Source organism: Oncorhynchus keta, chromosome 10 (assembly GCF_023373465.1).
Source record: "Oncorhynchus keta strain PuntledgeMale-10-30-2019 chromosome 10, Oket_V2, whole genome shotgun sequence".
NCBI classification, from domain to species: domain Eukaryota; kingdom Metazoa; phylum Chordata; class Actinopteri; order Salmoniformes; family Salmonidae; genus Oncorhynchus; species Oncorhynchus keta.
The window spans coordinates 17,523,711-17,539,502 of record NC_068430.1 but is presented as its reverse complement, the minus strand read 5'-3'; the positions used below and the strand labels follow the sequence as shown (position 1 = coordinate 17,539,502).

Genomic DNA, 15,792 nt, shown 5'->3' with positions numbered 1-15,792 from the left:
CCCCTAGCTCTGCTAAAAACCATTGAGAACTATGTCCTGTTTTCAAGGGATTATAAAAACAAAATAGTTTACATTTATTTAACATCACCACATCTTGAAGAGCATAGTTAGAACTACACATTTCTGATTATTGCCCATTTAGCGCTATCATCATAGTTATACAAGTAATTGCATGCTTTTCAGGATCAGTAAACATCAATTGATCATTTATTTTCATATACAGTGGGGCAAAAAAGTATTTAGTCAGCCACCAATTGTGCAAATTCTCCCACTTAAAAAGATGACAGGCCTGTAATTTTCATCATAGGTTCACTTCAACTATGACAGACAAATTGAGAAAAAAAAAGAAAAAAAATTCCATTGTAGGATTTTTAATGAATTTATTTGCAAATGATGGTGGAAAACTTTTGATGTTGACCAAATACTTATTTATCTCAATACTTTGTTATATACCCTTTGTTGACAATGACAGAGGTCAAACATTTTCTTTAAGTCTTCACAAGGTTTTCACACACTGTTGCTGGTATTTTGGCCCATTCCTCCATGCAGATCTCCTCAAGAGCAGTGATGTTTTGGGGCTGTTGCTGGGCAACGCGGACTTTCAACTCCCTCCAAAGATTTTCTATGGGGTTGAGATCTGGAGACTGGCTAGGCCACTCCAGGACCTTGAAATGCTTCTTACGAAGCCACTCCTTCGTTGCCCGGGTGGTGTGTTTGGGATCATTGTCATGCTGAAAGACCCAGCCACGTTTCATCTTCAATGCCCTTGCTGATGGAAGGAGGTTTTCACTCAAAATCTCACGATACATGGCCCCATTCATTCTTTCCTTTACACGGATCAGTCGTCCTGGTCCCTTTGCAGAAAAACAGCCCCAAAGCATGATGTTTCCACCCCCATGCTTCACAGTAGGTATGGCGTTCTTTGGATGCAACTCAGCATTCTTTGTCCTCCAAACACAACGAGTTGAGTTTTTACCAAAAAGTTATATTTTGGTTTCATCTGACCATATGACATTCTCCCAATCTTCTTCCGGATCATCCAAATGCTCTCTAGCAAACTTCAGACGGGCCTGGACATGTACTGGCTTAAGCAGGGGGACACGTCTGGCACTGCAGGATTTGAGTCCCTGGCGGCGTAGTGTGTTACTGATGGTAGGCTTTGTTACTTTGGTCCCAGCTCTCTGAAGGTCATTCACTAGGTCCCCCCGTGTGGTTCTGGGATTTTTGCTCACCGTTCTTGTGATCATTTTGACCCCACGGGGTGAGATCTTGCGTGGAGCCCCAGATCGAGGGAGATTATCAGTGGTCTTGTATGTCTTCCATTTCCTAATAATTGCTCCCACAGTTGATTTCTTCAAACCAAGCTGCTTACCTATTGCAGATTCTTCTTCCCAGCCTGGTGCAGGTCTACAATTTTGTTTCTGGGGTCCTTTGACAGCTCTTTGGTCTTGGCCATAGTGGAGTTTGGAGTGTGACTGTTTGAGGTTGTGGACAGGTGTCTTTTATACTGATAACAAGTTCAAACAGGTACCATTAATACAGGTAACGAGTGGAGGACAGAGGAGCCTCTTAAAGAAGAAGTTACAGGTCTGTGAGAGCCAGAAATCTTGCTTGTTTGTAGGTGACCAATTACTTATTTTCCACCATAATTTGGAAATAAATTCATTAAAAATCCTACAATGTGATTTTCTGGATTTTTTTTCTCTTAATGTCTGTCATAGTTGAAGTGAACCTATGATGAAAATTACAGGCCTCATCTTAAGTGGGAGATCTTGCACAATGGGTGGCTGACTAAATACTTTTTTGCCCCACTGTACGTGAGGGTAGCCTAAATATTTGTCACCTGTCACTAAATTAAGCATGCTTCATCAGAGATTAAGCTTTAATCTCAAGTCTTCGTCATGGTAAAGTTGTCAGTTGGACTACTGTCATCACCACTAGATGGCAAGTAAATCAAATACATAGCCATCTAGTTCATCCCCTGAAAGATTGATTGTTAACTAGCCATTGATGTGATCTGTTATTAGCTAGCTAGCCAATTTGACATGGTCCATCAATCATAATTGATATAGTGATGACATCAACATTTATGAAATAACACAAGGCATGTTAAACAAATCAAAATATATTTTAGATTATTTAAAGTAGCCACCCTTTGCCTTGATGACAGCTTTGCACACTTGTCATTCTCTCAACCAGCTTCACCAAGAATGCTTTTTCAACCGTCTTGAAGGAGTTCCCACATATGCTGAGAACTTGTTGGCTTCTTTTCCTTCACTCTGTGGTCCAACTCATCCCAAACCATCTCAATTGGGTTGAGGTCGGGTGATTGTGGAGGCCATGTCATCTGATGCAGCACTCAATCACTCTCCTTCTTACACAGCCTGGTTGGGTCATTGTCCTGTTGAAATATCAAATGATAGTCCCACTAAGCACAAACCAGATGGGATGGCGTATTGCTGCAGAATGCAGTGGTAGCCATGCTGGTTAAGTGTGCCTTCAAATCTAAATAAACCACAAACATTGTCACCAGCTAAGCAGCCCCACACCATCACAACTCTCCATGCTTCAAGGTGGGAACCAAATCATCCATTCACCTACTCTGCGTCTCACAAAGACACAGCGGTTGGAACCAAAAATCAGACCAAATGACAGATTTCCACCGGTCTAATGTCCATTGCTTGACATCTTAAATGTGGTGTCTTCTCTCCAATGACATGGCATAGGGAAACAGAAGATGTTTTCTGATTATGTGGGAAGTGAGTATTTTCCATTTAGTCAATTCATACTATTGAGACCATTACCTGTATTCTACTATGATTCCCAGTGAGTTGAATTTTGAACCTGTCTGGAGAATAGAGGTCATAGTCTGGTATAGAGGTCATAGATGAAGGCTGTTTCCTTGAAACCACTAAACTACTTTGTTGTTGCAGAGGGAAAATCTCAGCAAGAAGTGGAGGCAGAGGATGAAGAAGCTAAGAATATTCAGAGACAATTGGCTGTCTATCTTAGGAGGAGTATGATCTAAACCTTCAGGTATACATGATCAGCAATTAAGTATACAGTTGAAGTCTGAAGTTTACATACACCTTAACCAATACATTTAAACTCAGTTTTTCACAATTCCTGACATTTAATCCTAGTAAAAATTCTCTGTTTTAGGTCAGTTAAGATCACCACTTTATTTTAAGAAAGTGAAATGTCAGAATAATAGTGGAGTGATTTTATTTAAGCTTTTATTTCTTTCATCACATTCCCAGTGGGTCAGAAGTTTACATACACTCAATTAGTATTTGGTGTTATTGCCTTTAAATTGTTTAACTTGGGTAAAACATGTCGGGTTGCCTTCCACAAGCTTCCCATAATTTGGGTGTATTTTGGCCCATTCCGTCTGACAGAACTGGTGTAACTGAGTCAGGTCAGGGCTTTGTGATGGCCACTCCAGTTACCTTGACTTTGTTGTCCTTGAGTCATTTTGCCACAACTTTGGAAGTATGCTTGGGGTCATTGTTCATTTGGAAGACCCATTTGCGACCAAGCTTTAACTTTAACTGATGTCTTGAGATGTTGCTTAAATTATGTGGATATATTGTTCTTCATCATGATACCATCTATTTTGTGAAGTGCACCATTCCCTCTTGCAGCAAAGCACCCACACAACATGATGCTGCCACCCCCTTGCCTCAAGGTTGGGATGGTGTTCTTCGGCTTGCAAGCCTCCCCCTTTTTCCTCTAAACATAACGATGGTCATTAAGGCAAAACAGTTGTATTTTTGTCTCATCAGACCAGAGGACGTTTCTCCAAAAAGTACGATCTTTGTCCCCATGTGCAGTTGCAAACCGTAGTCTGGCTTTTTTAAATGGCGGTTTTGAAGCAGTGTCTTCTTCCTTCCTGAGCAGCCTTTCAGGTTATGTCGATACAGGACTCATTTTACTGTGGATATAACTACTTTTGTACCTGTTTCCTCCAGCATCTTCACAGGGTTCTTTGCCGTTGTTCTGGGATTGATTCGATTTTTTTCGCACCAAGGTATGTTCATCTCAAGGAGACAGAATTTGTCTCCTTCCTGAGCGGTATGACGGATGCGTGGTCCCGTGTTTATACTTGCGTACTATTGTTGATACAGATGAACATGGTACCTTCAGGTGTTTGGAAGTTGCTCCCAAGGATGAACTAGACTTATTTTTCTGAGGTCTTGGCTGATTTCTTTTGATGTTCCCATGATGTCAAGCAAATAGGCACTGAGGTTGAAGGTAGGCCTTGAAATACATCCACAGGTATATCTCCAATTGACTCTGGCTAATTGACATCATTTATCAGAAGCTTGTAAAGCCATGACATTTTCTGGAATTTTCCAAGCTGTTTAAAGGTACAGTCAACTTAGTGTATGTAAACTTCTGACCCACTGGAATTGTGATACAGTGAAATAATCTGTCTGTAAACAATTGTTGGAAAAATTACTTGGGTCATGCAGGAATGAAGTAGATGTCCTAACCGACTTGCCTAATCTATAGTTTGTTAACAAGAAATGTGTGGAGTGGTTGAAAAACAAGGTTTAATGACTCCAACCTAAGTGTATGTAAACCTCCGACTTCAATTGTACATACTTGAGCCTCTAGCTCTATCAAAGCAAGAAACAGCATTTCACTGTTGTCCTCCGTGTCTTTCTATCTATCTCTGTCTGTCTAAGAGTTTGCTGTAGAGAATGGTGTGGAGAGGGAGAGGATTGTTAAGGACCTGAAGCAGATGTCCCAGAAGGAGAGAATTAGCTGCTGGGGAAGGAATCACCAGAGCTATCGGAGCTCATTCAGGACTTGAAGTCCAAGGTATGATAAACACAACATCACTACTACTGTATGTTCGGCAGAAAAAGAAACGGACAGTGTAAACCACAATGTTGTTGAACCTGTAACAAGATTTACAGTATATTGGTGTTACAGTTACTAATGGTGTTGAGTGGTAATGTCATACTGTTTGCCGATGGTGTTTTGTGCACTTGGCAGAGCTGAACGATGAGCTACAGGCCCTTTTGGAAATGGTCAAAGATGGACGCATCCCACCGGGAAATGGTGCCAACTACCTCAAGACCAAACAGCAGCTTTATCTAAATTAAGTATGTATTTGATTTGTAACATAAATTGCATAAACAATGCCATTGAGAATGGACTCACTTATTGTTGTTTCTCTCCTGAGTTACTGCACAAACATCAGTTTCTACCTCATCCTGAAAGCAAAGCATATTCCCGCACACAACCACCCAGTGATTGAAAGACTTATTATGCTTATTATTATGCTTATTATGCTTATTTACAGGAATGTGAGTAGATGCATTGTCATTTTGCTTATGATTGATAAAATGTTAAGGCCTATATCAATGTTTCTTGGTCGCATACACAGATTTGCAGGTGCAGTGTTTCTAGCTCCAATAGTACAGGAATACCTAGCAATAAAAAAAAACTATACACATAATCCAGATTCGTATTATATCAGAACAAGCAATGCCATAGACTGAAATATAAATACTGTGGCCAGTTTATTAGATACACCCATCGAGTACTGGGTCGGACCAAGCGGTGCCTCCAGAACAACCTGAATTCTCAGTGGCATGGAAACATGTTCAATTGGTATCAAGGGACCTACATATTTCCCACACTACCGCCACCAGCCTGTACGATTCTTGCCATTCTCCTTCGACCTCTCATCAGCGAGCTGTTTTCGCACACACGACTGCCACTGGCCGGATGTTTTTGTGTTTGCTGCACAATTTTTGTGAACAGGGTGGTGTACCTAATAAACTGGCAGTTGAGTGTATATACATGGAATGTAGTCAACATATACAGTGCTTGTCATATAGTTAGTATGTCAGATTGTGTCCTATAATAATTGGGTCCTCTGACTGTCCCTGCAGCTGATAAATGACATGGGTGAGGTAGATGCTTGGCTTGCCCCACAGCTGCGCCAGTTGCTCTCTGCAGGCCATAATGAGATGGCTGCTATGAAGCCAGGGACTAGCAAGCAGATCACCAACCACAAGGTGAGAAATGAGTATGATGTTGATCCATTGGGTGATGTTGGTATACTTCAGGATTTTGGCAATGAGGCCCTTTATCTACTTCAGTCAGATGAACTCATGTTTACCATTTTTGTGTCTGAGTGCAGTTTGAGTGAAGTTGCTAACTAGTGTTAGCACAATGACTGGAAGTCTGAGTATCTGTTAGTGTCCTAGTAGATACCCATGGACTTCATTGTGCTAATGCTTGTTAGCAGTGGCTCATGGAACCACCTAACTTCCTTCATACTGTACACTGAGACATACAAATGCTATTTCAATGATTTAATTTGACTCTGAGGAAGTAGATAAATGGTCTCATTGCCAAAATCCCAAAGTATCCCTTTAAAGGTATACTCAGCAATATGATGAAGATGCACAAAGTAAGCATTGAAGCGTGCAGCTAAACTTCTCAGCTGTTTTGGTCCTATTGCTACCACGCAGACCCATGCGCTGATACTGTGAGAGGGATATCACACTCATCGCAATATCTGAAGTGCTGCTCTTGGCAATGTAAGTTTGCGTAGTCTACATTTAAGCTGGATTGGTACCTATGTTGTCAGATGTCTGAAGAGGCTGGGGCTGAACCATCATATGACTTGGATGAAGAGGCTGCCCTGCACGTCTACAGAGGAATGGAGAGGCTGAAACTGAATAGGACCTACAGGCTGAGGTGAAGGGCGAGTGTTACCAGGTACATTTACTCAAGTTCAGAGTAGGAATGAGATGGGCAGGGCTTGATGGGAGGTCTATTTCTTCGTTGCAGATGAAGAGTTGGATCCAGATACTAAGAGATGCATTACCCACCAGGTACAGTGTCTCACCCTCTTGAGTATTGTCCTTTAAACGTTTAGAAATTAGTCACACACACAAGTATACAGCAGTAATTATTTATTGTACAGCTTAGCCTTCATGTACAATATTTACTTGTTACCATGTCTCTTGTTTCCATAATCATTGTACAAAGCACAATATTAAAACATTTTCACCCAGTACTTCAAATCATGACCTTCATCAGATTATTCTAGTACTTTATGTTAGAGTATTCCCTTCCCGGTTTAAACCTTTTGTCTAATTTGTACATGCTGCTCGACCCTTTCCGCTAATGGCCAAGAACCAAGGGTTTACACCGAAGAGAAAGAAGACTGACCGCAATCCCAGTCAGAGAATTTCAGACGAGCCAAGATCCGCATAAAGGGACCAGTTTGTAGACTACATTTGAAACTTGAAGTTGCAGTGTATAAAATGTATACAAATCCAATGTATGAGAAGTGTTTTGCAGGCATTACTTACACCTCCTGCAGAAACATCTGAGAGGTATACTACAAAGCAGAACCAATGAGTTAGCCAGCTTACTTTGATTAAAAACCAGAAATAACTGTTGATTTTCTGAATAATTTAGAAAAATAAACTTAGGTTGAGTTAATTAGACCATAGCCCATTTCAAGCTTAGTTATTTATTAGTTCAGAATATTGAGGCAAGTTATCTGGCTAACTCCTTGATCCTGCTTTGTAGTGTGTATGCTGATATGATATACAGTATTTGATAGCAAAATTGACAACTTGTATAATTTAACTAGTGTCAATTATGGATAAAATTGAATTCCAAGTATATTTTTGAAAAAAAACCTACATTAAAATCTTGAATGTATTCCAGGTTCGTGAAGTCTGTTGTGAGGAGACAAGATACAGTGGAGAGCTGTGCTGGACTTAGTGTCAAACTCAAATAACCAACCAAACCGTTTCCACACATTTGCAAGTAAATTACACAATCACTGATAGCTAGCTGTATGGGGTGTCATGCCTTCAAGGAAGACTGTTGCCAGTTTCCTCTGGAGTAGATTTGTGATTTGTCCAGTACATAAAATACCAACATACAGTTCAGGTTTAATGTTCAGAGTCTGTTACTTTACTGATGTACTGTCTGTGATATTACTCTGACAAACTGCTATGAGGTTAAGTAATCTGCCTTGTGACATAAGATGGTATGATACTTAAAGTTAAGGTGATCAAGGATTGTTTTTCTGTGATTATGTAAATATTTGATTTTAAAGGCAGAGTGTGTACTGAAACCTACATATGCATGCACATGAATGTCTGATCTAGGACGGTGAAAGCCCTGCAAGATAAAATAAAGATCCAAACTAGACAAGCATGAATTAAGATTTCAGAAGAAAGTCGAGCTCGTGCCCTGCCCCGGGGACTTGTACGTCACGTTAGTGTGTTTCATCGGACCACCAAAGCCAGCCCTCCCAGTAAGCAGCACAGTTTACTGGAGTGTATTCATTAGTCAGATTCTGTGAGAAGCGATCTTACTCTAGGAAGCAAACATATTAAACGGGGAGGGACGTCCATGAATTTGTCCAGTTGTAACTTGTTTTTGTTGCATAACGTTTTCTGTTTGGAGTGAAGTTTTCATTGCAACTAATGAAAACACCTCTGGGGTCTCAGTCTTGTTGGGTTATGATTTGGCCGTGAGCTCTGGTCAGGTTACTGACAATACTGTCCTCGATCTCCACATCTCTGCTTGCTTCCTCATCCGTAAGTACTAGCTTGGCCTGAGTGTACACTACATAACCTCGTCTGGTGTCCAGTACGCTGGCCACCACAGCCTGTTGTCCAGTGCCCGCCGAGCTCTGTCCAGCAGGATGGACGGGTCCATCTCCAGCTTGAAGGAAATCCCAAATGCCTGTGGAGCCCAGTCCACCAGCGGCGACAACATCTTGGGGACCATCTTCATACTGATCTATAGGACAGAAGAGGCTTGGCTTACAGTGGATCAATGATAATGAGCATGTGCTTTTGTATTTCATGGCTTTCTTTACTCACCTAAAGTGGTCAATTGGAGGACTGGATTTTGTGCTCTGGCATTTCTGATGCTGGAATGTAAAAATCTGACACTGCTGCAGCCAAATATAACATGGCCCTGGACCCTGAGAGGGGAGTGAACATTGAGTGCATGTTTAATATACCAGCACATGCATGTACTGTACACCCCGATAAGCCCTGCTACTACTTCTAGTTGAGTGTCAGTACCTACCTATGGGTCTGAGTGCCTGTGCTGCAGCTTTGAGGTGGTGCAGGAACTCCACAGGCAGAAGAAGCCGTGCCTCTTTTACCTCCTGGTAACGCATCAGGACTTTGCCAATGTTGGGAAGTGCCTGCTGGTTGACCATGACTTGGCCACAGCCAGAACCCTCCTCTCTATTGTCCAGCAGCAGGCTGTCCGGCAGATTAATCCCAGAGTGAAGGGATATAAGGAGCGGTGTCTGTGCAGGAAGATCACAGCGTAGCCGGACTCTAGTAAGTACTCTGCCGAAGAGGCTCCGTGCTGGCCATGGCTGAAGTTTTTTTATTTACCTTTATTTAAACTAGGCAAGTCAGTTAAGAACAAATTCTTATTTTCAATGACGGCCTAGGGGCAGAACGACAGATTTGTACCTTGTCAGCTCGGGGGTTTGAACTTGCAACCTTGCGGTTACCAGTCCAACGCTCTAACCACTAGGTTACCCTATCCAGGAAGTGAATGGTGCAAGACTCCAGGGGAACCTGAGGTGATCAGCACCATCCTGCAGCCCGGTGCTGCTCAGCAAAAGCTGCCATCTACCTTTTGACTTCCTCTACATGGAAGGGAACTCGTCAGACAGCTTCCCATCTACAGTGAGGGTCCAGGGTTCTGCAATGCCTGGTCAGGGAGACATATCTACAAAACAAAAATGACATTGAAAAAGTATGTAAAACTTACGCATAGTGTGTAATTTGTGGGACAAATGTCGGAGTAAGGTGTGGGAGGAGCGGAGACATTGTTTTCAGAGTTACTTTTAAACGTTCTGGTAGGAATAGGATAATTGTGACCCTTAAACTTTTGCCTCACTTTTGTCTACTAGCTACAACTTCAAACTACACTTTACAGCTGCTAACGTTAGCCATGCAAATTGTGCACTGGAATGCGGTTCACATTCGTTGTTACTAGGATGTTCATTGGCATGGGGAACGCACTTAAGATCATTCGGCTCATGTTGCAGTTGTCAGTGAATTAGCCTAATATTTCAATGAATCTTAATAGAAATATTACTTACTTTTAAAGACACTGAGAGAAAGTCACTGATGATTGAGAAGTCGTGGTCGACTTCCTGATGTTGTCTGGCGTGACGTTTTCTATTATCTATTCCATTGCAATTTAAACAACTCAGAACTATGTCGCCACCTATCGTCGTGGAAGTTGAATTGTCAGAAGACTTTTCCTTATAAATAAATGTTGTTGCTAGCCTATACATTGTGTGTCAGTTATCACACTTAAACAATTTTGGCAGATATAATAATAACCTATGCAGTGATTGAGCTATCTTTGTCTAGATACTGTACCTACAGGGCAAGCAAACGTCCCCCTGTGCCATTAACGTCCAGACCTTTTGGCACAGGCCATAGTCAGCCTCAGTAGAAGACAACACCAGTAAGGCAAACATCAGACAAAAGCCTGAGAGACTGCAGAATCACCCCACCACTGCCAGCAATGAAGTGATTGAGGGGGAACAGCTGGAGCTAGGCTTCAACCAGCGACAGGACAAGTGCACTTCCTACAAGTCCACATCTCTTGGCAGAGACTGTACTTCTCTTTCATATAGCACACACAAACCCAGGTGAGAACAGGGGCACAGTTCAATCAAAGGCCTGAGAGAATGTAGTGATTGGCATGGGCCCTCAAAAGGTTCAACAGCTGCACCATTGAGAGCTTCTTGACGGGCTACATCACTGTTTGGTATGGCAAGTTCTTGGCATCGTAAGGCGATTCAGAGGGTAGTGCGTACAGCCCAGTACATCACTGGGGCCGAGCTCCCTGCCATCCCAGACCTCTATACCAGGCCGTGTCAGAGGAAGGCCATAAAAATGGTCAAAGACTCCAACCACACAAGTCCTAGAACTTTGTCTCTGCTACCGCACAGCGAGCGGTACCGGAGCGCCATGTCTTGGACCAAAAGGCACTTGAACAGCTTTTACTACCAAGCCATAAGCCTGCTGAACAGTTAAGCAAATGGCTACCCAGACTATTTGCATTGACCCCTTTTTATTTGGACTGACCCTCTTGCACTACAGTGAAGAGGCGACTCTGGAATGCTGGCCTTCTAGGCAGAGTTGCAAAGACAAATCCATATCTCAGACTGGCCAATAAAAATAAAATATTAAGATGGGCGAAAGAACACAGACACTGGACAGAGGAACTCTGCCTTAGAAGGCCAGCATCCCGGAGTCACCTCTTCACTGTTGACATTGACAGTTAAGGACTTGTGAGGTGTCTGTTTCTCAAACTAGACACTCGAATGTACTTGTCCTCTTGCTCAGTTGTGCACCGGGGCCTCCCACTCCTCTTTCTATTCTTGTTAGAGCCAGTTTGCACTGTTCTGTGAAGGGAGTAGTACACAGCTTTTTACAAGATATTCAGTTTCGTGGCAATGTCTCTCATGGAATAGCCTTCATTTCTCAGAACAAGAATAGACTAATGAGTTTCAGAAGATAGTTATTTGTTTCTGGCCATTTTGAGCATGTACTCAAATCCACAAATGCTGATGCTCCAGATACTCAACTAGTCTAAAGAAGGACCGTTTTATTGCTTCTTTAATCAGAACAACAGGTTTCAGCTGTGCTAACATAATTGCAAAATGGTTTTCTAATGATCAATTAGCCTTGATCAACTTCGATTAGCTAACACAACATGCCATTGGAAGACAGGAGTGATGGTTGCTGATAATGGGCCTCTGTACGCCTATGTAGATATTCCATAAAAAATCTGCCGTTTCCAGCTACAATAGTCATTTACGACATTAACAATGTCTACACTGTATTTCTGATCAATTTGATGTTATTTTAAAGAACAAAAGATGTGTTTTTCTTTAATAAACAAGGACATTTCTAAGTGACCCTAAACTTTTGAACGGTAGTGTAGGTCCAAGAGGCTTCAAAACAGCTACCCCCAAGCCAAACTTTTGAATGATAGTGTACATAATACCTAAATTACCTCAAATACCTCCTACCACTGCGCATTGACAGGGTACCGGTACTCCTTGTGTGTATAGTCTCATTATTGTTATTTTGTGTTACTATTCCCTTTTCATTTTTTTTGCAAATTTTTCTTACTTAACACTACATTGTTGGGAAAGGGCTCGTTAGTAAGCATCGTAAAGTCTCCACCTGTTGTATTCTGCGCATGTGACAAATAAATATTATTTGATTTAGTCTGATTACATACAAAGAGTCTACACATTAACCTGAAGTGATACAAATGGCAACTGCACAATAACACAGTGACCAGCTACTGTATTGACAGCGTGGTATCTATGTCTCTGTATTTGGCTATGGCTACATTCAACACACAATGTAATTGTAGATCATTTGCTTATTCCCATCACATATTTGTGATGGGAAATATGATTGGCAACATGTTTGCAGCTCAAGTGAAGCATTTTCAATGAGTACCCACTGGAGGCTCTGTTTTCCAACTGAAAACTGTATGAGGAAGCTGAAACACTGTATATACTGTACTAATAGTGATCAGACATTTTTGATTCCAGCAAAGTATGAATTAACCAAAAATGTCAATACGTCTCATAACATGAACATTACTAAGATAGTGCTCCATGTAGAAGACTAGATGATGCTAACAACAGTATAATCTGAAGTCAAGGATAGTAGTCAAATTAATCAATTCTTGCAATTAAATATTACCTTTAGTAGTACTGTCATAACTCCTGTAGTAAGATTATTAATAGCTAAAAACACATTCATTGTATTTTTTAAATTTTTTATAATGATTCTGAATAAATATGTGTTGTTTTATTACTATTATTGTTGTCGTTTTATTATGTAGTTGTAGCAGAGGCAGAGGGAGAGAGACGGCAGGGAGGGGACTAGTTTTTGTGGGTGTGTACATCGTAGAGTGGGTGTGTACATCGTGCAGTAATACAGCCAGTGCAGTTTGCAATCTGCATCGTTCTTGAATTGTGTTGGAAGTAGTTCCGGATATTTTTTGTGTTGCAAACGACAGAGTCCCGGATGCTGGTTGTAAGAGAGAAAGGGAAAAGGCGGAGAAGCCGAAGAGGGAAGCCACGGGCACATCAGTGAAGGCACAACGGGTCTAATCTAGGACAAACGCCAAGAGAATAGGCACCTGCGGGACTTTCTTGTTGAAGATCAGGTGGAAGAGGAGTGGGCAGTTACTTCAACACTTCCCTGGACAAAGGCAACGACCATATATACCCAGGGTAAGTGAGCTGTAAGAACATGGGAATGGAAGTTGAACTGAGGCCCGTGAAATGGACGACTTTCATGGGGAAGTGAGCTGCACTGAAGTTCTGGGATTGAGTTCAGAAATCAGGGCCTCTTGTCAGTTATCTTTTTGCTGGGACGGAGCCTATGGGGGCATCATTAGTAACGACCAAGGTAGCTCGTTGCCAATTAACTAACATGATAGCATGGTTCATCATTTTAGCTACGTTAGCTAGCTATAACTCTCGAACTTGACAGCTAGCTATCCAGCTAACGTTAGCTTACTAGCACCATTGATAACTGAGCAACTTTGACAGCTAGCATTCGTCTTCCATATCGTTAATTAGCCAGTTAGCTAGCTACCAAGCCATGTTGTAAGGAGAACCGAACCTCTTTTTACATGGTGTGTTGCTAGCTATAATGTTAGGCAGCTGTTTAGCCCTGCTACCGTAACGTTAAGTGGCAAACGTTAGCTAATTTGGGAATTATCAGGTTAGTCCAAACTGTCACACGCTCTGTCGTTAGCTTGACTGGTTGGTCAACTTGGTCCCTCACACCTCATTAGCTGTAAGAATGCGGTTCGTAGTCTGATTGTGGGATTCCCCCATATAACGATGGAAGCTAGTCTAAAACCATCCAATTTGATGACTAATAAAAAAACGAATGCATTGGCGAAATGTGACTGGCAAGTTTGGCTACTAAGAACCACGAAAGCACTTGAGGGCAAGGCTGTGTTGATTCAGGTTCTAGTATTTTATTTGCACAATTTTGGAAACTTAATCCCACAAAAAGAGATCAGGTCTGGCTTGTCTTAATCACCCGTTCTTTAAATAGCAGCTACAGTGCTGTCTTCATGCACATGCAGCCCTGAAACTGCTGTTCAAGTTTTTCTGTTTTCAATAATGACTTGAGTAATTTATTGTATTTCACCTTATAACCAGGTAGGCCAGTTGAGAATGTACAGTGTGTGCAAATGTAGAAGATATATGTAAATGTAAGGCAATAAATAGGCCATAGTGATGAAATAATAAAATATGTAGCATTAACACTGGAGTGATAGATGTGGAGATATACAGGGGTGCAAGAGGATAAATAACAGTATGGGGGTGAGGTAGTTGCGTGTGCTATTTACAGATTGGCTGTGTACATGTACAGTGATCGATCGGTAAGCTGCTCTGACAGCTGATGCTTAAAGTTAGTGAGGGAGATATAAGGTTTCAGCAAAAATTATTATTATTTATTATTTTTTTTTTTTTTGCACTTCGTTCTAGTCATTGGCAGCAGAGAACTGGAAGGAGAGGTGTTGGCTTTGGGGATGACCAGTGAAATATGCCTGCTGGAGCATGTGCTATAGGTGGGTGTTGCTATGGTGACCAATGAGCTGAGATAAGACGGCTTTACCTAGCAAAGACTTATAGATGACCTGGAGCCAGTGGGTTTGGTGATGAATATGTAATGAGGGCCAGCCAACAAGAGCATACAGGTCACAGTGGTGGGTAGTATATGGGGCTTTGGTGACAAAACAGATGGCACTGTGATAGACTGCATCCAATTTGCTGAGTACAGTGTTGGAGGCTATTTTGTAAATGACATCGCGGTAGTCAAGGATCAGTAGGATAGTCAGTTTTACGAGGATATGTTTGGCAGCATGAGTGAAGGAGGCTTTGTTGCGAAATGGGAAGCCAATTCTAGATTTAAATTTGGATTGGAGATGCTTAATGTGAGTCTGGAAGGAGAGTTTACAGTCTAACCAGACACCTAGGTATTTGTAGTTGTCCACTTATTCTAAGTCAGAACCGTCCAGAGTAGTGATGCTTGTCGGGCGGGCGGTTGTGGTTGTTGAAGAGCATGCATTTTGAAGCAGTTGGAGGCCAAGGACGGATTGTTCTATGTAATTGAAGCTCGTTTGGAGGTTTGTTAAGTGTACAAAGATGGGCCAGATGTATACAGAATGGTGTCGTCTGCGTAGAGTGGATCAGAGAATCACCAGCAGCAACGACAGTGTGTGTGTGTGTTTGAGAGAGAGAGAAAAGTCGGCCCGAGAATTGAACCCTGTGGCACCCCTATAGGGACTGCCAGAGGTCCGGACCACAGGTACTCCGATTTGACACACTGAACTCTATCTGAGAAGTAGTTGGTGAACCAGACGAGGCAGTCATTAGAGAAACCAAGGCTGTTGAGTCTGCCGATAAGAACATGGTGATTGACAGAGTTGAAAGCCTTGGCCAGGTCGATGAATACGGCTGTTCAGTACTGTCTTTTATCGGTGGCGGTTATGATATCGTTTAGGACCTTGAGCATGGCTGAGGTGCACCCATGACCAGCTCGGAAACCAGATTGCATAGTGGAGGAGGGGGAGGTGGGGCTTGGGAAAGTTGCTGCAGGAGGTGCTGAACTGTTGGTAGGAGTAGCCAGGTGGAAAATGCTTATTGAAATTGTTGTAGATTTATCGGTGGTGACAGTGTTTCCTAGCCTCAGTGCA

The 15,792-nt window shown here is 42.0% G+C and overlaps 1 protein-coding gene, 1 long non-coding RNA gene and 1 pseudogene across 51 annotated transcripts in view; 2 read left to right on the top strand and 1 right to left on the bottom strand.

Moving 5' to 3' along the window:
• Positions 1-5,307: 5,307 nt before the first annotated feature.
• Positions 5,308-8,500, top strand: LOC118388307 (uncharacterized). The gene is made up of 4 exons (XR_008144382.1): positions 5,308-5,318; positions 5,910-6,035; positions 6,614-6,723; positions 6,817-8,500. It is a non-coding gene; the product is annotated as an uncharacterized LOC118388307 (long non-coding RNA).
• On the bottom strand, positions 6,927-9,402 carry LOC118389627 (phosphopantothenate--cysteine ligase-like; annotated as a pseudogene). Its single transcript, XR_004826774.2, has 3 exons — positions 9,091-9,402; positions 8,880-8,983; positions 6,927-8,796 (listed from the first exon to the last, which is right to left on the bottom strand). The product of XR_004826774.2 is annotated as a phosphopantothenate--cysteine ligase-like (transcript).
• A 3,641-nt stretch (positions 9,403-13,043) lies between these two features.
• LOC118373737 (forkhead box protein J3-like) overlaps positions 13,044-15,792 on the top strand; it is a 167,863-nt gene continuing 165,114 nt past the window's right edge. For all 49 annotated transcript variants that reach the window (XR_008144368.1, XR_008144375.1, XR_008144372.1 and 46 more), the window contains exon 1: positions 13,044-13,306. The gene's annotated coding sequence lies outside the window, so the exon portion shown is untranslated. The remainder of the gene's footprint in view (positions 13,307-15,792) is intronic.